General features: G+C 36.9%; 1 long non-coding RNA gene across 6 annotated transcripts in view; it reads left to right on the forward strand.

The window, feature by feature from the left end:
- The first annotated feature begins 8,103 nt into the window (after positions 1–8,103).
- The window catches only part of LOC149128641 (uncharacterized), a 140,883-nt gene continuing 129,386 nt past the window's right edge, over positions 8,104–19,600 (forward strand). For 3 of the 6 annotated variants that reach the window (XR_016222454.1, XR_016222453.1, XR_016222455.1), the window contains exon 1: positions 8,104–8,514. This is a non-coding gene — a long non-coding RNA (uncharacterized LOC149128641). The remainder of the gene's footprint in view (positions 8,515–19,600) is intronic. The other 3 variants (XR_016222451.1, XR_016222450.1, XR_016222452.1) reach the window with 3 other exon arrangements.

Raw genomic sequence — 19,600 nt, forward strand, 5'->3', positions numbered from 1 at the left:
CCTCCCTCCTTTTTCCAGGACCCTATCAAAATCTTGTGACCCTTGGACTTTCAATAATGGTCTCATGTGTAACAGAATGCTGAATCTTTCCGGTATTCTGGGTCTTTATCAGGGTCTTTATATTATTTATATTCTTGGCTCTTTTTTAAGGTCATTTGACTTTAAAAAAAAATTGACTCCAGGACTATTTTAAGATACTAAAAAATACATTACATAGATTGACCTCTCTTTCTCGTGTTTCTATTACAGATATTCACTTGTAGTTCTGTATTCTGTAATTTAATATTGTTGTCTGTTTCGTTCTTACTGGCATGTCCTAACACATTGGGTTTATGTATTGATCTTATACACAGTAATCCTGCATAATTCTCTGGTCAGTTTTTATTTGTTTTGAATTTTATGGGATTATCTCCGTATATAATAGTTTAATTAACCTTTATTGATGGTTTTGCTGCTTAAAAGCATATCCTTATACATAAAGTTTTCTGTTTTTTAAATTTCCTAACTGCACATCTAGGACATTGTTGAAGACAGAAAATGAAAGGATAGCGGCTTGTACAGCTGTGTTCTGAGGGAAATAGCTTTCAGTGTTCTATGACAATTATGCTCTATATTACAGGTGCATTGCAGCCCATCTTAGTTATAATAAATAATAACTATTTTTACTGCTTTACTCACAGTTTATTTTTGTGATTAGATGCTTAATTTTATTCAAAACTTTTCATCTTTTAATTGCAGTTACCATGTGATGTTTTTGTGTTTCTCTTCCACATGAATTATTTACATGATTTATTTTGAACTGTTAAACACCTTGGCATCTTTGACTCTATCTTGCTTTTCTATTGATCTCTTGTGATTTCATATTTTGCTCTATATTAACATTTTGCTTAAAATATTTGTACCTTTTTTTAATAAAGATATGTTCTTTAAGTTCCTTTTTAGTTCATGTCTTGATCTGACTGTGGCATCAATGTAATACGGTGTTCAGAAAAGAAATTAAATCATATTCCATATTTATTACCACTTTTTATGAATCTGGGAAATTGAGGAGTGTTTTACTGCCTTGAATATGAGGGAAATTCTACAAATCTAGGCCAGAAATTTTGCTTTTGAATTTGTTCATTGGTTATTTTGATTTTTCAAATACTGAGTCAATTATTTTGTTTCTATAGCAGATTCCTATGTTATTGAAGATTTTTGATAAATTTATTTCATAACGTGGTGGCTCTGGGTTTAAGTTTTTTAAAAATACTTATTTCTATGCATTTCAGAATATTCTTTAACTGTGTTGCTAAACTTTATTAATTTGGTCAAGAACAATGCTGTTTGGATTTCTGTCACTGGTTATCTGTGTTGCATATTTTTACTTTTTTTAAGATTATACTAGTCTTTATTAATTCTACTCATTTTATAAAAAATATTAATTTATTAGAAAGGAAGAGTTACAGAGAAGCAGAGGCAGAGAGAGAGATGTATTCCATCCAAGATTTACTCCCCAAATGGCTGAAATGACCAGAGCTGGGCAAACCTGAAACCAGGAGTCAGCAGACTCTTCTGGCACTCACATGTGGGTGCAGGGGCCCAAGGATGTGGGCCATCTTCTACTGCTTTTCCAGGCCATAGAAGAGAGCTGTATTGGAAGTGGAGCAGTTGGGACTTGAACTGGCACGTATATTGGATGCCAACGCTGCAGACGGCAGTTTTACCTGATACACCACAGTGCCAACCATCTGCTCATATGTTTTCAAAACACTTTTCCTTTATTATTTGTTTCTGTGGTACAGTCTTACTAAAGGCATTATATTGATGGTATTCTCCATTTTCACTATCCTATATTGCTGTATAGTTCATCTTAGATCTTAAGAAGGATGTCACGATGATTAGGTCTCTGTCTTCTCACATAATATCTTGAGCCTATAAATTTATCTGTGCACTGATTTATATGACATCTCCTCTATTTCTTTCTGTGTTTGCCAATCCTCCATCACTGCCAACTATTTGCCTCGTGATGTCTCAAGCCCTATGTGCCTTCCAGCTATGCCAGACTTTATGTATCTCTGATCTTGCTCCTGAAACCATATATTATCAGCAATTTTACCATTTTCTGTGGCTGGGTCTGATGTTCATCCTTGTAATCTTGCATTTAAAAAATCTTTGACATCCAAGCCTGCTCTTAGTAGCCTATCCTTGTGCCTGCAGCAAGGGCTGGCTTCAGGGTCTGCATCCCTTTTGTTTACACCACGTCTTTCCTCAAGTGGCTACTACTGTGCTTGTATCTTATGCCAATCCTCATGAGTCTCCAGCTCCTCTACATGTAGCCATTATCTTCCCCTCACATGCTGACCTCCCTGATTCATACAGCCCATGTCAGGACACCTGTGTCTCCATTCCTTTATACACATTGACTTCACTCCTAATTCCTGGTTATTGCTGCATTCCTCTAAAGAAGGCTAAAATTCCCAATTGGTTTGCAATATTTGTCTCACTGTTGCAAATATATTGAGAATTACTGCCTGGCCTGAAAGTCGGTTGGTGGACAATCAGTTGAGAAATCACACAGATATTCGCTATCAGTACAGCTGCAGTGTCCTTTCAGATTTTTCAAAACAAAATGCTAATGTTACACATAAATGGCATAACCACAAACAATGCCTGCCCTGCAACAAGGAAACAGAAACCACTTATTATTGAATGATACAACTGTGCAGAATAGATATTCAAAATATAACCTATTTAAATACTGGATTTTGAATATAAGTATATATTTGACCCTCAGGTCAAACCAAATCTCCTGGCTCTGATGTCTAACAGCCCCTGAAATTAGGCTCTCACTATCAAAGTGCCCTGGAAAATCCCCAAACACAAGCATCCAAGAAGCGTGCACAGCAGCAGCTTCCTGCCACACTACTGAGTGTACCACCATGTGATGTCCTCCCTGACTTCCCTTTATCCATTATCCACCAGCTGGTACCCAATCTGACCATCCACAACAAAAGCAGAATACTCTCTACTTGATGCTGTCCTGAAGGGGGTCCTAAGTTGATGGATTTCAGGGAAATCTCATAGGTTCCTCTGGACCTTCCTCAACACTGATGAGGCTCATCCACCCATATAGTCACCAGATAGTCACCAGTGATAGGCCCACTGGCATACTGGGTCTGAAACCCCACAGGCACTCCTCTGGATGACAGTCACCTTTTACTGGCTCATGACATAGATAATTGTGGCCTGATTGGAGACTGAATTATAGGAGATGCTCTCTTCAATTCATATTGCAGTGCATCAGCCCTGCTGGGTCACTGACAGACTTAGGATAATTTCATGGTCAACATTATTAATGCAGGACCCATGTTTTCTCATGAAATCTGGCATTGTTCCTCCCCACCTCTCATTTTCCATTTCTGATCCTTGGCATGCATTGAATTTGTGATAGTCTAATATCAATCTCCAGTATCTGTCTGATTTTAACTATCTAAACTGTTGAATTAAATCTGGATATGTTGGAGTTCACAATCTCTGATTCTTGCCTCATTTATTTTTAAATTTAAAACATAAATCCAGTATCAGTATGCCAACTTTCAAAATTGATAATTTAGTATTATCGAATATCCATTGTTTCTGAAATGTAACATAGATTCTGACTTAGGTATAGTTGGAAGGATGATTAGAGGGTTTCATTTGTATCTGCTCTTACATTGTAGGTCACGGATCCAATGTTTTGTCCTTCCCATTACCAAGTATTTTCCCTCCATTTTACAATTTGAGAGCAGAGAAGTTAACCATGTTGGGCTAGGGGAACCAATAGACTCTTTGAAAACTTACCTTGGACTAGAGCACTGTTTTCTACCATAGTCGCTATTATTTTGGAATCTTAACATTCAAGTTACTATCTGAGTTCCCAGTGTTTATGACATTCCCTACCATGAGGAATGACCCACAGAAAAGATCCACCTCTGTGATTCTCAGCAGTAACAGTGCCCTTCACACCAACACCAATTTTATTGCTTTTGTAAATTGAATGTCTTTGGGCCTCTTGTAGAACATAGTCATTTTATAACTTTTTCAGCTGCATCAGTTTAGCAACTGTAGCATAATTCCTGTGAGATTTTGATTGTTTCTTTCTCTATCACAGAAATTCAGCTATTTCTACCTCCCTTAGCATGGACTGTTTTTGGTTTAAGTTTTCAAACATCATCGTAGTATTACCATCATCCTTTGGGATCTTTGACAATGGGTTAAAACCTTTGTTGTTGATGAGTGTTCTCACATTGAGAAACCCTCCCTTTTCTAATTTTTTTCTATTGGTTCCCCTAGCCCAACATGGTTAACTTCTCTGCTCTCAAATTGTAAAATGGAGGGAAAATACTTGGTAATGGGAAGGACAAAACATTGGATCCGTGACCTACAATGTAAGAGCAGATACAAATGAAACCCTCTAATCATCCTTCCAACTATACCTAAGTCAGAATCTATGTTACATTTCAGAAACAATGGATATTCGATAATACTAAATTATCAATTTTGAAAGTTGGCATACTGATACTGGATTTATGTTTTAAATTTAAAAATAAATGAGGCAAGAATCAGAGATTGTGAACTCCAACATATCCAGATTTAATTCAACAGTTTAGATAGTTAAAATCAGACAGATACTGGAGATTGATATTAGACTATCACAAATTCAATGCATGCCAAGGATCAGAAATGGAAAATGAGAGGTGGGGAGGAACAATGCCAGATTTCATGAGAAAACATGGGTCCTGCATTAATAATGTTGACCATGAAATTATCCTAAGTCTGTCAGTGACCCAGCAGGGCTGATGCACTGCAATATGAATTGAAGAGAGCATCTCCTATAATTCAGTCTCCAATCAGGCCACAATTATCTATGTCATGAGCCAGTAAAAGGTGACTGTCATCCAGAGGAGTGCCTGTGGGGTTTCAGACCCAGTATGCCAGTGGGCCTATCACTGGTGACTATCTGGTGACTATATGGGTGGATGAGCCTCATCAGTGTTGAGGAAGGTCCAGAGGAACCTATGAGATTTCCCTGAAATCCATCAACTTAGGACCCCCTTCAGGACAGCATCAAGTAGAGAGTATTCTGCTTTTGTTGTGGATGGTCAGATTGGGTACCAGCTGGTGGATAATGGATAAAGGGAAGTCAGGGAGGACATCACATGGTGGTACACTCAGTAGTGTGGCAGGAAGCTGCTGCTGTGCACGCTTCTTGGATGCTTGTGTTTGGGGATTTTCCAGGGCACTTTGATAGTGAGAGCCTAATTTCAGGGGCTGTTAGACATCAGAGCCAGGAGATTTGGTTTGACCTGAGGGTCAAATATATACTTATATTCAAAATCCAGTATTTAAATAGGTTATATTTTGAATATCTATTCTGCACAGTTGTATCATTCAATAATAAGTGGTTTCTGTTTCCTTGTTGCAGGGCAGGCATTGTTTGTGGTTATGCCATTTATGTGTAACATTAGCATTTTGTTTTGAAAAATCTGAAAGGACACTGCAGCTGTACTGATAGCGAATATCTGTGTGATTTCTCAACTGATTGTCCACCAACCGACTTTCAGGCCAGGCAGTAATTCTCAATATATTTGCAACAGTGAGACAAATATTGCAAACCAATTGGGAATTTTAGCCTTCTTTAGAGGAATGCAGCAATAACCAGGAATTAGGAGTGAAGTCAATGTGTATAAAGGAATGGAGACACAGGTGTCCTGACATGGGCTGTATGAATCAGGGAGGTCAGCATGTGAGGGGAAGATAATGGCTACATGTAGAGGAGCTGGAGACTCATGAGGATTGGCATAAGATACAAGCACAGTAGTAGCCACTTGAGGAAAGACGTGGTGTAAACAAAAGGGATGCAGACCCTGAAGCCAGCCCTTGCTGCAGGCACAAGGATAGGCTACTAAGAGCAGGCTTGGATGTCAAAGATTTTTTAAATGCAAGATTACAAGGATGAACATCAGACCCAGCCACAGAAAATGGTAAAATTGCTGATAATACATGGTTTCAGGAGCAAGATCAGAGATACATAAAGTCTGGCATAGCTGGAAGGCACATAGGGCTTGAGACATCACGAGGCAAATAGTTGGCAGTGATGGAGGATTGGCAAACACAGAAAGAAATAGAGGAGATGTCATATAAATCAGTGCACAGATAAATTTATAGGCTCAAGATATTATGTGAGAAGACAGAGACCTAATCATCGTGACATCCTTCTTAAGATCTAAGATGAACTATACAGCAATATAGGATAGTGAAAATGGAGAATACCATCAATATAATGCCTTTAGTAAGACTGTACCACAGAAACAAATAATAAAGGAAAAGTGTTTTGAAAACATATGAGCAGATGGTTGGCACTGTGGTGTATCAGGTAAAACTGCCGTCTGCAGCGTTGGCATCCAATATACGTGCCAGTTCAAGTCCCAACTGCTCCACTTCCAATACAGCTCTCTTCTATGGCCTGGAAAAGCAGTAGAAGATGGCCCACATCCTTGGGCCCCTGCACCCACATGTGAGTGCCAGAAGAGTCTGCTGACTCCTGGTTTCAGGTTTGCCCAGCTCTGGTCATTTCAGCCATTTGGGGAGTAAATCTTGGATGGAATACATCTCTCTCTCTGCCTCTGCTTCTCTGTAACTCTTCCTTTCTAATAAATTAATATTTTTTATAAAATGAGTAGAATTAATAAAGACTAGTATAATCTTAAAAAAAGTAAAAATATGCAACACAGATAACCAGTGACAGAAATCCAAACAGCATTGTTCTTGACCAAATTAATAAAGTTTAGCAACACAGTTAAAGAATATTCTGAAATGCATAGAAATAAGTATTTTTAAAAAACTTAAACCCAGAGCCACCACGTTATGAAATAAATTTATCAAAAATCTTCAATAACATAGGAATCTGCTATAGAAACAAAATAATTGACTCAGTATTTGAAAAATCAAAATAACCAATGAACAAATTCAAAAGCAAAATTTCTGGCCTAGATTTGTAGAATTTCCCTCATATTCAAGGCAGTAAAACACTCCTCAATTTCCCAGATTCATAAAAAGTGGTAATAAATATGGAATATGATTTAATTTCTTTTCTGAACACCGTATTACATTGATGCCACAGTCAGATCAAGACATGAACTAAAAAGGAACTTAAAGAACATATCTTTATTAAAAAAAGGTACAAATATTTTAAGCAAAATGTTAATATAGAGCAAAATATGAAATCACAAGAGATCAATAGAAAAGCAAGATAGAGTCAAAGATGCCAAGGTGTTTAACAGTTCAAAATAAATCATGTAAATAATTCATGTGGAAGAGAAACACAAAAACATCACATGGTAACTGCAATTAAAAGATGAAAAGTTTTGAATAAAATTAAGCATCTAATCACAAAAATAAACTGTGAGTAAAGCAGTAAAAATAGTTATTATTTATTATAACTAAGATGGGCTGCAATGCACCTGTAATATAGAGCATAATTGTCATAGAACACTGAAAGCTATTTCCCTCAGAACACAGCTGTACAAGCCGCTATCCTTTCATTTTCTGTCTTCAACAATGTCCTAGATGTGCAGTTAGGAAATTTAAAAAACAGAAAACTTTATGTATAAGGATATGCTTTTAAGCAGCAAAACCATCAATAAAGGTTAATTAAACTATTATATACGGAGATAATCCCATAAAATTCAAAACAAATAAAAACTGACCAGAGAATTATGCAGGATTACTGTGTATAAGATCAATACATAAACCCAATGTGTTAGGACATGCCAGTAAGAACGAAACAGACAACAATATTAAATTACAGAATACAGAACTACAAGTGAATATCTGTAATAGAAACACGAGAAAGAGAGGTCAATCTATGTAATGTATTTTTTAGTATCTTAAAATAGTCCTGGAGTCAATTTTTTTTTAAAGTCAAATGACCTTAAAAAAGAGCCAAGAATATAAATAATATAAAGACCCTGATAAAGACCCAGAATACCGGAAAGATTCAGCATTCTGTTACACATGAGACCATTATTGAAAGTCCAAGGGTCACAAGATTTTGATAGGGTCCTGGAAAAAGGAGGGAGGGACAGTGCTCTGATGTCATGATCATCAGGGAGGTGAGAGCGGCCCCTGCTGTTGGGAGGATCAAGCTGCAAAGATGAGGCAGTTTCAGACCTGAGACCAAGCAGAGTTCCTCTCTGCCCCCACCTGACACAACCCCAAGCTACGGCCCTCATGCTAGGAGCGTTTGGATTGGCTGTGTGTTCTCTGATGTTATGCATGCTCATTGTTAGGGCAGACTTTACAATCAGGTGTTCAAAGGCAACACTGCTGAACCGCACAGCATCTTCTTTTCTGGCATTCCAATGTTAGGCTTTCTGGGTTTGTTCCTGAGAGAGGTCTCAGGTGTTTCACCCATTGCTGCTCTGTGAACTTCCCTCACCACACTCAGGAGCCCTCAGGAGGATTCTGGGACTCATTGGAAGCTGGAAAGTGGTGAGTGTCAGAAACCAGTATTCTATGGTCACAGGAGGTGAGCTGGGCCAGTAGCCAGGACCCTGGTGTCCTGTCCTGTGTCTAAAGGAAAAGGGTTTGTGTGAACCCTGGGGCTGCACAGCTTTCCAAATTGATGGTGATTACAGAATCCACATGGAGAAATGAACTTCCACATGTGATCTGATATCCTTTGGTTGAGAAACGAGGTCACTAGTTTACAATTCAGTCCTGCCAGCACAGCTCTTCCTAGGTTCTGAGTCAGGTTTTGTTTGATGCTAATAACAGAATAGTACAGACTCAGTAATTTAGAAAGAAATGGTATTTGTCTCATGGTTTGGGTCCAAGGTCGGAGGGCAGTATCTGTTGATGGTCATCTTGTTGGCAGAGGTTTGGGTGGCACAGAGACCATATGACCAAATAATGAAATTGCAGGAGGTTCAAATATGAAGTAGTTTCTATAGCACACAGCTGGGAATAAGCAGTCACTCAATAATCACATGAATTGATTTAGCCTAATCGCTTCATTAGGGTCCCACCTGTTCCCAATGATTAATCTCTCCTAATAGGTATTAACTGCCTTCACACCCTTGTGTGGAGAGTAAAATCTTTGTAAAGGCCAATCATTCTTCACTCCCCAACCCCAAGCTAACTGGTGTGGGAACTGAAAATCAAATAAACTGTTGAACACACAGTAGTTTCATTATGCATGCAAATTTGGTTTAGTCAAATGATAGCTTGTAGCATTTGAGAATATCTCAGAATATCAGATTCTGCTGGCTATAAAATGGTTTATAAATTTGAGAGTTCATTTGTGACTGGTAAAAGAAAAAAAAATTCTTTTCTCCTGAATTCCTGTACCTTTGATTTTAAGACTCAGATATTTCATGGGCAATATGAGTGGCTATGATTCTGTCTAATACACAAATTTCAGGCCATAGCTAAGCTCATGCAAATAAGATAGCTTTAGAGGGGATCTCTGGATAACTTCATAATTTTGACTGGAGCCAGAAAATCAAATACATGCTTTTCATTGGTATATGCCTGGGATGTGTTGACGCTAAAATCTTAATCCATTATGTCTACTAACTCTATATAATGGCAGAATTGAACTGTTGGTGAGTCACAGGTGTTATAGATGTGTTGTTTGATATTAAGCAAACAACACACATTTGGTGTTAGTGATCATGAAAATGACTGCACAGGTCACAGACTTAAACTGATTTTAAGTGTTTGATTTCTGGTGAGAATTAAGACCTTGGAGGAGGGAGCCAATGCAAACTGTTGGGAGGGAAAAGTAAAAAGTGTGGAACTCTCAGAATTAAATGTTCTGGCTGCCGAGGTTTGTCTTAGTTCCTGAGAGTGAATCCCCTTAGTCTGCATCTCCTGAGAGTGATCCCCAAAGTCTGGGAACCTGAGTTTGGTGTCCCTTGATACTGTGGGATAAATAGGTTGCTTCCTTTCAATTGCACTTAGTACACCAGTTTAGAAATTATGTGCCATGATTTCATGTTAGGCATATATACTCTTGCATAGATCCCTAATATACAGTAATAAAACCTGAAAAGAAGACAATTGTTGACATCTTTGTTTTCTGCTAAAGTTGAATAAGAATGTTAACATCCATAGAACTAATATTCAGGAAAATATAGGGGCCTTGGTCAGTTCAGGTATTTTCCCAATCTCTTCTACTTCTGCCCCCAAGAGGAAAGTCCTGGTTCTTTGATGGTTTTGTTTGCTTACTTTCTGTTTCTCTAAACCATGAGTTTTGCTAGCTTTGTTGGGTATTTGTGACAATATCCTTCTTGATTTTTGTTGCTCATCTGCTAATTCTTGGCCTTTTTTATTACATCATGGCAAAATGCTGTCATGTTATAGATTGTGTATAGACTGTGCTTCTGTAGGAAATATTGATAGTTAAAATGGATTGTCTATCTTTTCTTCCATATATACTGATTTTTGTGCTTTTTCAACACTTGAAGTGACCTTATTTATTTATTTATTTATTTTCTCCATCTAGTGTTAGCTGATGTATCTGCACAATGACATATGGATAACTATTAATTACCCCTGGTTGGGTATTTATACCATTGCATTTATTTGTTCTGATAAACACTGGGCAATCCTTGCAGTTTTGTAAGCATTTTTCTTAAATATTCTGATGCTCTATCTATGAACACTGATATGAAACACTGTACTATCCTCATAGAAAATGATCTGCTCATCTCACTGTGTAACCCTTTTAAATTTTCTGACACAAATCCTGATTAACCTGAAGTGCATATTGCTTTTCCAGGCTTCAATGTAATGGTGTTATAATGGACCATGTTTCTGCATATTTTCTATTTCATCATTTTTATATCTTCATTCTATTTTACTTTTGAAATCTGTACATATGTATCTTAAGTTCACAAAAATGTAATGTATTTAGCACATAAAATTGGTTTGGAACACTATTTCTTTGGAAGCTCAGATATCTCATAAAAGAATGTTCTCAACTCTTTACTCCTATTGTTTATACAATTTCTGTCATTATTTTTAATGATCAGAAACTGTAACAACACTGTTCATTGTTAAGCTTTTATTAAAATGATAATATTATCTGTTAGGTTACATTGGAATAAAGAATACAAATATTTTCCTATACCTCCATTTGCTTTCAGCCTTTTCTTTACTTGGATGACTTCCAAGACTATGTTGCTCTTTATGTCTGATGAATTATTTTCTAATTTACTTGATAGAAAACAAGAGACAATGAATGAGAGAAAGAGCTCCTATTCACAAGTTCACTTTGCAAATGCTCACATCTTCCAGGGAGGGATCAGATCTAAACCTGAGAGCAGGTAACTCACTTCAGGTTTTCCATGTGGGTGGCACAAACCACATGTCTTGAGACATCATCATGACTTCCCAGGGTCTGCTTTAATTGGAAGCTGGAGTTAGGATCAGAATCAGAAAATGCACCCGGGTCCTCAATTGTGGAATACAGTTTTATTAAACTTAACAGTTACCCTAAGCCTTTTTTTAAACTGAAATACATGGATCCAAGTTTGAACATCATGCCTGTAAGTTGACAACAGTATTAAGAATGAATGAAACAGTATAAAGGGATGGGGTCATGAGCAGTGAGTTAAGCCACGACTTGGGATGCCCTCTTCTCATATTTATCTTCCTCATTCAGGTCCTGGCCATTCCCCACTTCCATTCCAGATTCTTGCTACAATGTATCTGAGGGGCATTTGATGATGTCTTAAGTACCCATGTACCTTCTGCCTACATTGGAGATACAAAAAGTGTTCCTGGCTCCTAGATTAAACTGGAACCAGTCCCAGGTTTTGCAAACATTGACAAGTGAACTAGTGGATGGAAGATCTATCCACTACTGTCCCTCCTCCTTTCAAGTAAATAAATACATATTAAAACCTTACAACTATTCTTCCATTTAGGTTCAAGTTTAGCTTTGCAACAATGGCATTCATAGAATATCAGAAAGGCATGCAAGGGATGAGCAGAAAGTTCAATGGGAAAGGCAACCTTGATGTTTAGATTTTAAGATTATTTAAATAATCCTTAGCAGGACTGGAGATTATTGCCTTATTACTTTCTTATGCTTTGTAAATGATGCAGTTTGGTTAATCACATATTGCAGACAGTTCATTGAGAGAATATAGAGACATTTCTGATTTTTAAAATTTTGCTCAGTCTTTGATTAACACTACTTTTATATTATCACAGGATACAGTGCAACATTTGAGTACGTACACAACATAATTTAATCAATCTAGAAAATGAGGATTTTCCTTGCTTATTTTGTGTTTAAGGCCTACAAGCTCCTCCATTCCAATTTCTTATACAGTGTATCTTATCATGAACTAAAGTCACAACACTGTATTATGGAACACTGCCAGTGGTTCGTTCTTTCTAACTCTGTTTCTATATCCGTTATCGTACCACCCAGTATCTTCAGTAATGAATCTTCCCATCCTAATTAAAAACATTTATATTTATATCCACCATTTTTTAGAAACCCATATATCAGAGAACATGTGAAATTTACTTCTTCCTATGCCAGTCTTACTTCACTTAAGGATCTCCAGTTCCACCCATTTTGAAGCAAATAATATTTCAATCCTTTTTAATCACTGAATTAGGACTGGAAAACCTGTAACACACTGATAGATTCCTAGGTTGGTTCCAAATATTTACTACTATGAATACTGCTGTAGTCAAAACAGAAAGCGGAAATCTCTTTTGCATGCAGATTGAATTTCCTTCTGATACATACACAATGGTTGGAGAGGTTTATCCCTTCTCATTTTTTGAGGGATGGCCATACTAAGTCTTCATAATGCTCAGGCTAACTTGCATTCTCATCAATATCTTATATTTTAAAATATTTATTTATTTGAAAGTCATAGTTACAGATAGAAAGCGAGAGATCTTCCCTCCACTGGTTCACTCCCCAAATGGCTGCAATGGCTAGAGCTGGGCCAAAACAAAGCCAGGAACCAGAAGCTTCCTCCTGGGTCTCCCATGTGGGAGCAGAGGCCTAAAGACTTGGGCCACCTTCCACTGATTTCCCAGGCCACAGAAGAGAGCTGGATCAGAAGTGGAGCAGCTGGGACTCAAGTCCCCATATGGGATTTTGGCACTGCAGGTGGTGGCTTTAATTGCTACACAACAGTGCAGGCTCCAATAACATATTAAAGTTTTCTTTTCTTCATACCCCGCTAGCATTTGTTAGTGAGGTGACACCTAGTGTGTTTTGATTTGCATTTTCCTATATAATAATTATATTGCATTTTTCCCATTTTTGTTGACCATGGGTATTTCTTCTTTACAGAAATGCCTGTTCAGATCCTTTCCCAATTCTTAGATATATTTGTGCATAATTTCAGCAGTTTCATATGTATTCTGAATTTCAGTTCTTCATGAAATGCAGAATTGGCAAATACGTTATCCCAGTCTACTGGGGTATTAAAATAATTTTATTCATATAAGGTGAACAAATTTCATGTATTTCATATACACAGACTTAAGAGCATAATATTTCCCACCCTAACCTCCCTCTTGCCCATGCGCCGACCCTCTGTCCTCCTTCCTCTCTTATTTTTTCTTTTTATATCTATAATTGCATAATTTCAATTTATTTTATAATCACAAGCTGAACTCTGCACCAAATAAAGAGTTGAATGGAACAAGTAGAAAAATCACTGCTTATCAAGAGTACAGACAAGGATTGTAAGCAATAACCAAAACTCAACATTGCATTTTTGTGCTTTGTTTCTTTGTGCTTTGTTTATTTGTTTATTTTGTGCTGGTTTATTTGACTGAGAATAATGGCTTCCATATGCATATACTTTGTTGTAAAAGACAAGATCTTATTAATTTATATAGCTGAGTAGTTTTGCATAGTGTATATATACCACATTTTCTTTAACCATTATTCAGTTGATGAATCTCTTGGTTGATGTCAGATCTTAGCTATTGATCTGCAATAAACATAAGGTGCAGACAAGTCTTCCTTATGCTGATTTCATTCCATTTGGGTAAATTTTTAGGAGTGGAATGGCTGTGTATACAGTAGAACAATTTTCAGATTACTGAAAAATTACCAGACTGTGTTCCATAATGGTTGTACTCTTTTACAATTTAACCAGCAGTGGATTGTAGTATTTTATCACCCATATATTTGCTAGCATTTATTGTTTTATAATTTTTGAAAGATAGCCACTCTAATTGGGGCGAGGTTTCACTCTCATCATCCTTTTGGTTTGCATTTCCTGATGGCTAATGATCCTGAGCATTTTTAAATGTTTCTGTTGACCATTTTGTGGGGAGCAACTCGGACTAGACTGTTACTGGAATTAAGACTTATTCTATGCATCTGCTCTCCCACAATATGGCGCTGGGAGAGGAGTAAACAGCTTCTACCCAGCTGCCTCTCACCAACTTGACAAGCTGCAGGAGCTGCTCCTGATTGGAGGAGAGCGGCGTGCTCGGCATGTGGGCAGCCGAGTTGGGATTGGCAGAGGAGGACTATAAAGGAGGAGAGAGACGGCATGCACCAGGAACATCTAAGGGGAACACCTAAGGGGAACACCTGTGCAGCCCCCGAGAGAGCCGGCCGGCGGTGTGCCGCTCCCCTGCGGAAGTGGGGAAAGTGGCCAGGGGGAACCGCCCTTCCACGGAGGTGGAAGGGACAGTAGCCAACCCGGGAAGAACCAGCAGCAAACCCGGGGAGGGCCGAGCAGACGAAAGAACAGCGCAGGGTCCTGTGTCGTTCCTCCACGAAGAGGGGGAGCGACACATTTGAATGTCATCCTTCAAAAATGTCTGTTTTGTCCTTTGCCCATTGCTTGACAGGATTTTTGTTGTTTTTGCTGTTCTGGATTACTTGAACTCTTTGTAGATTCTGGATATCAGACCTTTAACCATTGCAAGATTTGCAAATATTTTCTCTTGTTCTCTTGGATGCCTCTACAATATGTTGAGCAATTCCTTTGCAGTGCATAAGCATCTTAGCTTAATGCAATCCTATTTGTTTATTTTTGCTTTGATTGCCTATCATTCTGGGGTATTTAACAAGAATTCCGTGTGTATGCCAATGTCTTGCTGAGTTTCCCAATATTTTCATCTAGTAATTTGATGTTATCAGGTTATTGTTTTATATCATTGATCCATCTATAGTTCATTTCTGTATAAATTGTAAGGTGGTGGTCTTGTTTCATACTTCTACATGCAGAATCCAAGTTTTCCAGTAACATTTGTTGAAGAGTACCTTTTTTTCAGGCATTGATTTTGGCTCCTTTGTCAAAGATCGGTTGGGTGTACACGAGTGTATTAAGTTCTGGAATTTCTACTCCAGTCCATTGGTCTACATGTCTATTTTTGTGCCAGTATTAGGCTTTTTTGATTCTAACTGACCTGTAGTTGTCATGAAATCTGATATTGCGATGACTCTGGTTTTGTTTTATTCTTTAAGTTTGCTCTAGCTATTCAGGATCTCTTGGGCTTCCATATGAATTTTAGCATCAATTTTTCTATCTTTCTTTTTCAGAAGAATGTCGTTACTATTTTGATTGGGATCATATTGAACATGTAAATTGCTTTCAGTAGTATGGACATTTTGATTCTATTAATTCTTCTAATCCATGAGCATGACAGATATTTCCCTTTTTATGTTCTCCTATTTATTTTAAAAATGTTTTGTAATTATCATTGTAGAGATATTTGACCTCTTTATTTAAATTTATTCCAATTTGTTTGGCTATTGTGAATTGAACTGATCTTGCATGTCCTTCTCAGCCATAGCATTGTCTTTTTATGCAAATGCTATTGAATTTTGTGTATTGATTTTATCTTGCAAATTTACCAACCTCTCTTGAGTTCCAATAGTCTCTTGGTGGAGTCTTTTGGCTTCCCTATATATAAAATCATATCTTCTATCAACAGTAATAATTTGACTTCAACCTTTCCAATTTGTATCCCTTTGCTTGGATTTTGCTTGCTGGTGGCTCTCAGTAAGCCTTCGAGAACTATATTGAATAGCAATTATGGGGGTGAGCATCCTTGTAGATCTTAGTGGAAATGCTTCCAATTTACCCACACAATTTGATGGTGGCTCTGTGTTTGTCATAAACTACCTTGAATGTGTTCATGAATATTCCTTCTATTCCCAGTTCAAGGTTTTTATCAAGGACATATTTTATCTAGTGCATTCCCACTTGGTCTGGGTGAATTATATTTCTAATGTGTTGTTATGTTTGATTAGCAAGTATTTTGAGGATTGTTTGCATCTGTATTTATCAAATATATTGGTCTTAGTTTGCTTTGTACATATACCTGGTTTTAGAATTAAAGTGATGCTGGTTTTAAAGGAGTTAAGGGGGGTTTTATCTTCACTCTGATGATTGTCTTCTTTGTTGCGAATTATCTTGTTAGTTTGATATAAGGTTTCTCTATTAGTTTTTTATTGCCTGTTCTTAGGGTATCTTATCAAGAAGCCATTGCTTATGTCAATGTCTTATAGTTTTCTCTATATTTTGTAAGTTTCAGTTCTTACATTTACATCCATGACTCACTTTCAGTTGACTTTGTTTAGGAAAAGAGGGGTGGTCATCTGGGTTTAGTCATGTCCATATGGATATCCCGTTGCCTCTGGACAATTTACTGAATAGACTATACCTTTTCCGGTGTATTTTTGTTTGCTTTGTAAAAGATCCATTGTCTGTATGTATCGGTGTTTCTTTTTGGGAGCCTCTATCCTCTTACACTGGTCTATTCATCAGTTTTTATGCCAGGGTTTACCATACATCTATGGTATGTATTGAACTCATTTGTTGTGACCCCAGACGTGTTCTGTTTCTCAAGAGTTACTTTTCTATGTGGAACTTTGTTTAATATATGTGAAGATATGAGGTTTAGGTTTATTTTTCTAGATACATGATGAATTCCATTGATTTTGATGGAAAGCATATTGTATCTGCAAATTAACTTGGATAATATGGAAATATTAGAAAGTATTTCAATCTGTGAATATGAGCGGTCTTTTTGATCTCAGATTCCTTATCATGGCTTTAGAATTGTTGCTGTAGAGGCATTTTACATCACAAGTCAAATTTATCCAGGGTATTTTATTTCTTATTGTGAATTTAATTTCTTCTTTAATTTATTTTTTCAGTGGGTTCACAATAGTATAGGTATATAAAACTTATTCTGATTTTTTGTGCTTACTTTGTATCCTACAAATCTACCAGTCATTTACCAGTTCAGGTGGCCTGTTGTTGAACTCATTGCATTTCCATAAAATCATCTGGAAAAATAAATAATTTCAATTTCAATTTCTTCTTTTCTATATCTATGTCTTTTATTTCCTTCCCTTTTCTTTTTGTTTTGCCTAGACCTTACATTGCAGTATTGAATATAAAAGTAAAAAATGTGCATCATTTTATGGTTCCAATTATAGGGTAAATGCTTTCATTTTGTTAGCATTCAATAGAATCTGGCTCAGGTTCCTCAAATGCAAGGGTTTTGTAATTGAATTATATGCAATCTGTAAGTGTTCTGCTCAATTTACTTCTCATAAGTGAATGTATAATTTTATACAAAATGTTTTCTGCATCTAGTTTATTATACTGATGTTTATTTTTGATTGATGTGAATTATTGGAGTTATGAATTACATTCATATTTTCCCTGTTCCTATATTACATCTGACTTGATTATGATATCTGACCATTTTATTTTATTTTATTTTATTTTTTGGATTCCAAACTGGATTCAATTACTATCAAATTTTCCACCTATATTCTAATATAAATTCTATTAGGATGACAGTGTTGCATTATATTCAGCAGGGACACTGCTGTGTAAGTTTTTATTTGAAAAAAGAGAATCAGAGATAAACAGAGATCTTGCATCTATCAGGTCACTTTACGAAAAACTAGCCTTATATAATGAGTTTGGAAATGTTACCTCCCTAACAATTTGTATAATGCTTTTCAAAAAATTGGTGTTTTTTTAATTTTGTAGATTTTAGCAATGATGACAATTGTTGTTGATCTTTCGTTTGAACACATTATTCCTCATTTAATGTTCTCAGTATTGCTCTATTCAGAGATGTTATTATTATAGAAAACTTTTTATAATTCCCTTAATTAAACTTAGGTTTATTTATTTATATTTTAACTTTTATTTCATAAATATAAATGTCCAAAGTACAACTTTTGGATTATACTGGCTTCCCCCCGCATAACCCCCCTCCGACCCACAACCATCCCATCTCCCACTCCCTCTCCCATACCATTCACACCAAGATTCATTTTTTCAATTATTTTTATATACAGGAGATCAATTTAGTATATGCTAAGGAAAGATTTCAACAGTTTGCACATACACAGAAACACAAAGTATAGAGTACTGTTTTAGTAGTAGTTTTACCATTAATTCACATAGTACAACACATTAAGGACAGAGAGCCTACATGGGGAGTAAGCGCACAGTGACTCCTGTTGTTGACTTAACAATTGACAATCTAATTTATGACGTCAGTAATCACCAGAGGCTCTTGTCATGAGCTGTCAAGGCTGTGGAAGCCTCTTGAGTTCACCACCTCTGATCTTATTTAGACAAGGCCATAGTGAAAGTGGAAGTTCTCTCCTCCCTTCAGAGAAAGGTACCTCCTTCTTTGATGGCCCCATTCTTTCCACTGGGATCTCACTCACAGAGATCTTTCATTTAGGTCTTTTTTTTTGCCAGAGTGTCTTGGCTTTCCATGCCTAAAATACTCTCATGGGCTCTTCAGCCAGATCCAAGTGCCTTAAGGGCTGATTCTGAGGCCAGAGTGCTGTTTAGGACAGCTGCCATTCTATGAGTCACTTCCCATCTTAGGTTGTTCTCTCCTTTTTAATTCTATCAGTCAGTATTATCAGATACTAGTCTTGTTTAGGCGATCTCTTTGACTCTCAATCCTGTCGTTATGATCAATTATGAATTGAAAGTGATCACTTTGACTAGTGAGCTGGCATTGGTACATGCCACCTTAATGGGATTGAATTGGAATCCCCTGGCATGTTTCTAACTCTACCACTAGGGGTATGTCTGATGAGCATGGGCTATACTGTACATCTCCCCCCTCTCTTATTTCCACTCTTATATTTAACAGAGATCACTTTTCAGTTAAATTTAAACACCTAAGAGTAATTGCATGTTAATTAACGAGTTCAACCAATGGCATTAAGTAGAACAAAAATACTAAAAGGAACAAAATAGTAAGTTGTTCTTCAACAGTCAGGACAAGGGCTGATCAAGTCATTTTTTCTCATAGCGTACACTTCCCTTCAACAGGTTTCCTCTTAGGTGCTCAGTCAGTTGTCACTGCTCAAGAACATATGATATTTGTCCCTTTGGGACTGGCTTATTTCACTCAGCATGATGTATTCCAGATTCCTCCATTTTGTTGCAAATGAACAGATTTCATTTCTTTACTGCTGTATAGTATTCTATAGAGTGCATATCCCATAATTTCTTTATCCAGTCTTTTGTTGATGGGCATTTAGGTTGATTCCAGGTCTTAGCTATTGTGAATT

The sequence above is a fragment of the Oryctolagus cuniculus genome, chromosome 1 (genome assembly GCF_051225735.1).
Source record: "Oryctolagus cuniculus isolate XC-2025 breed Fujian yellow rabbit chromosome 1, ASM5122573v1, whole genome shotgun sequence".
Taxonomy (NCBI): Eukaryota; Metazoa; Chordata; class Mammalia; order Lagomorpha; family Leporidae; genus Oryctolagus; species Oryctolagus cuniculus.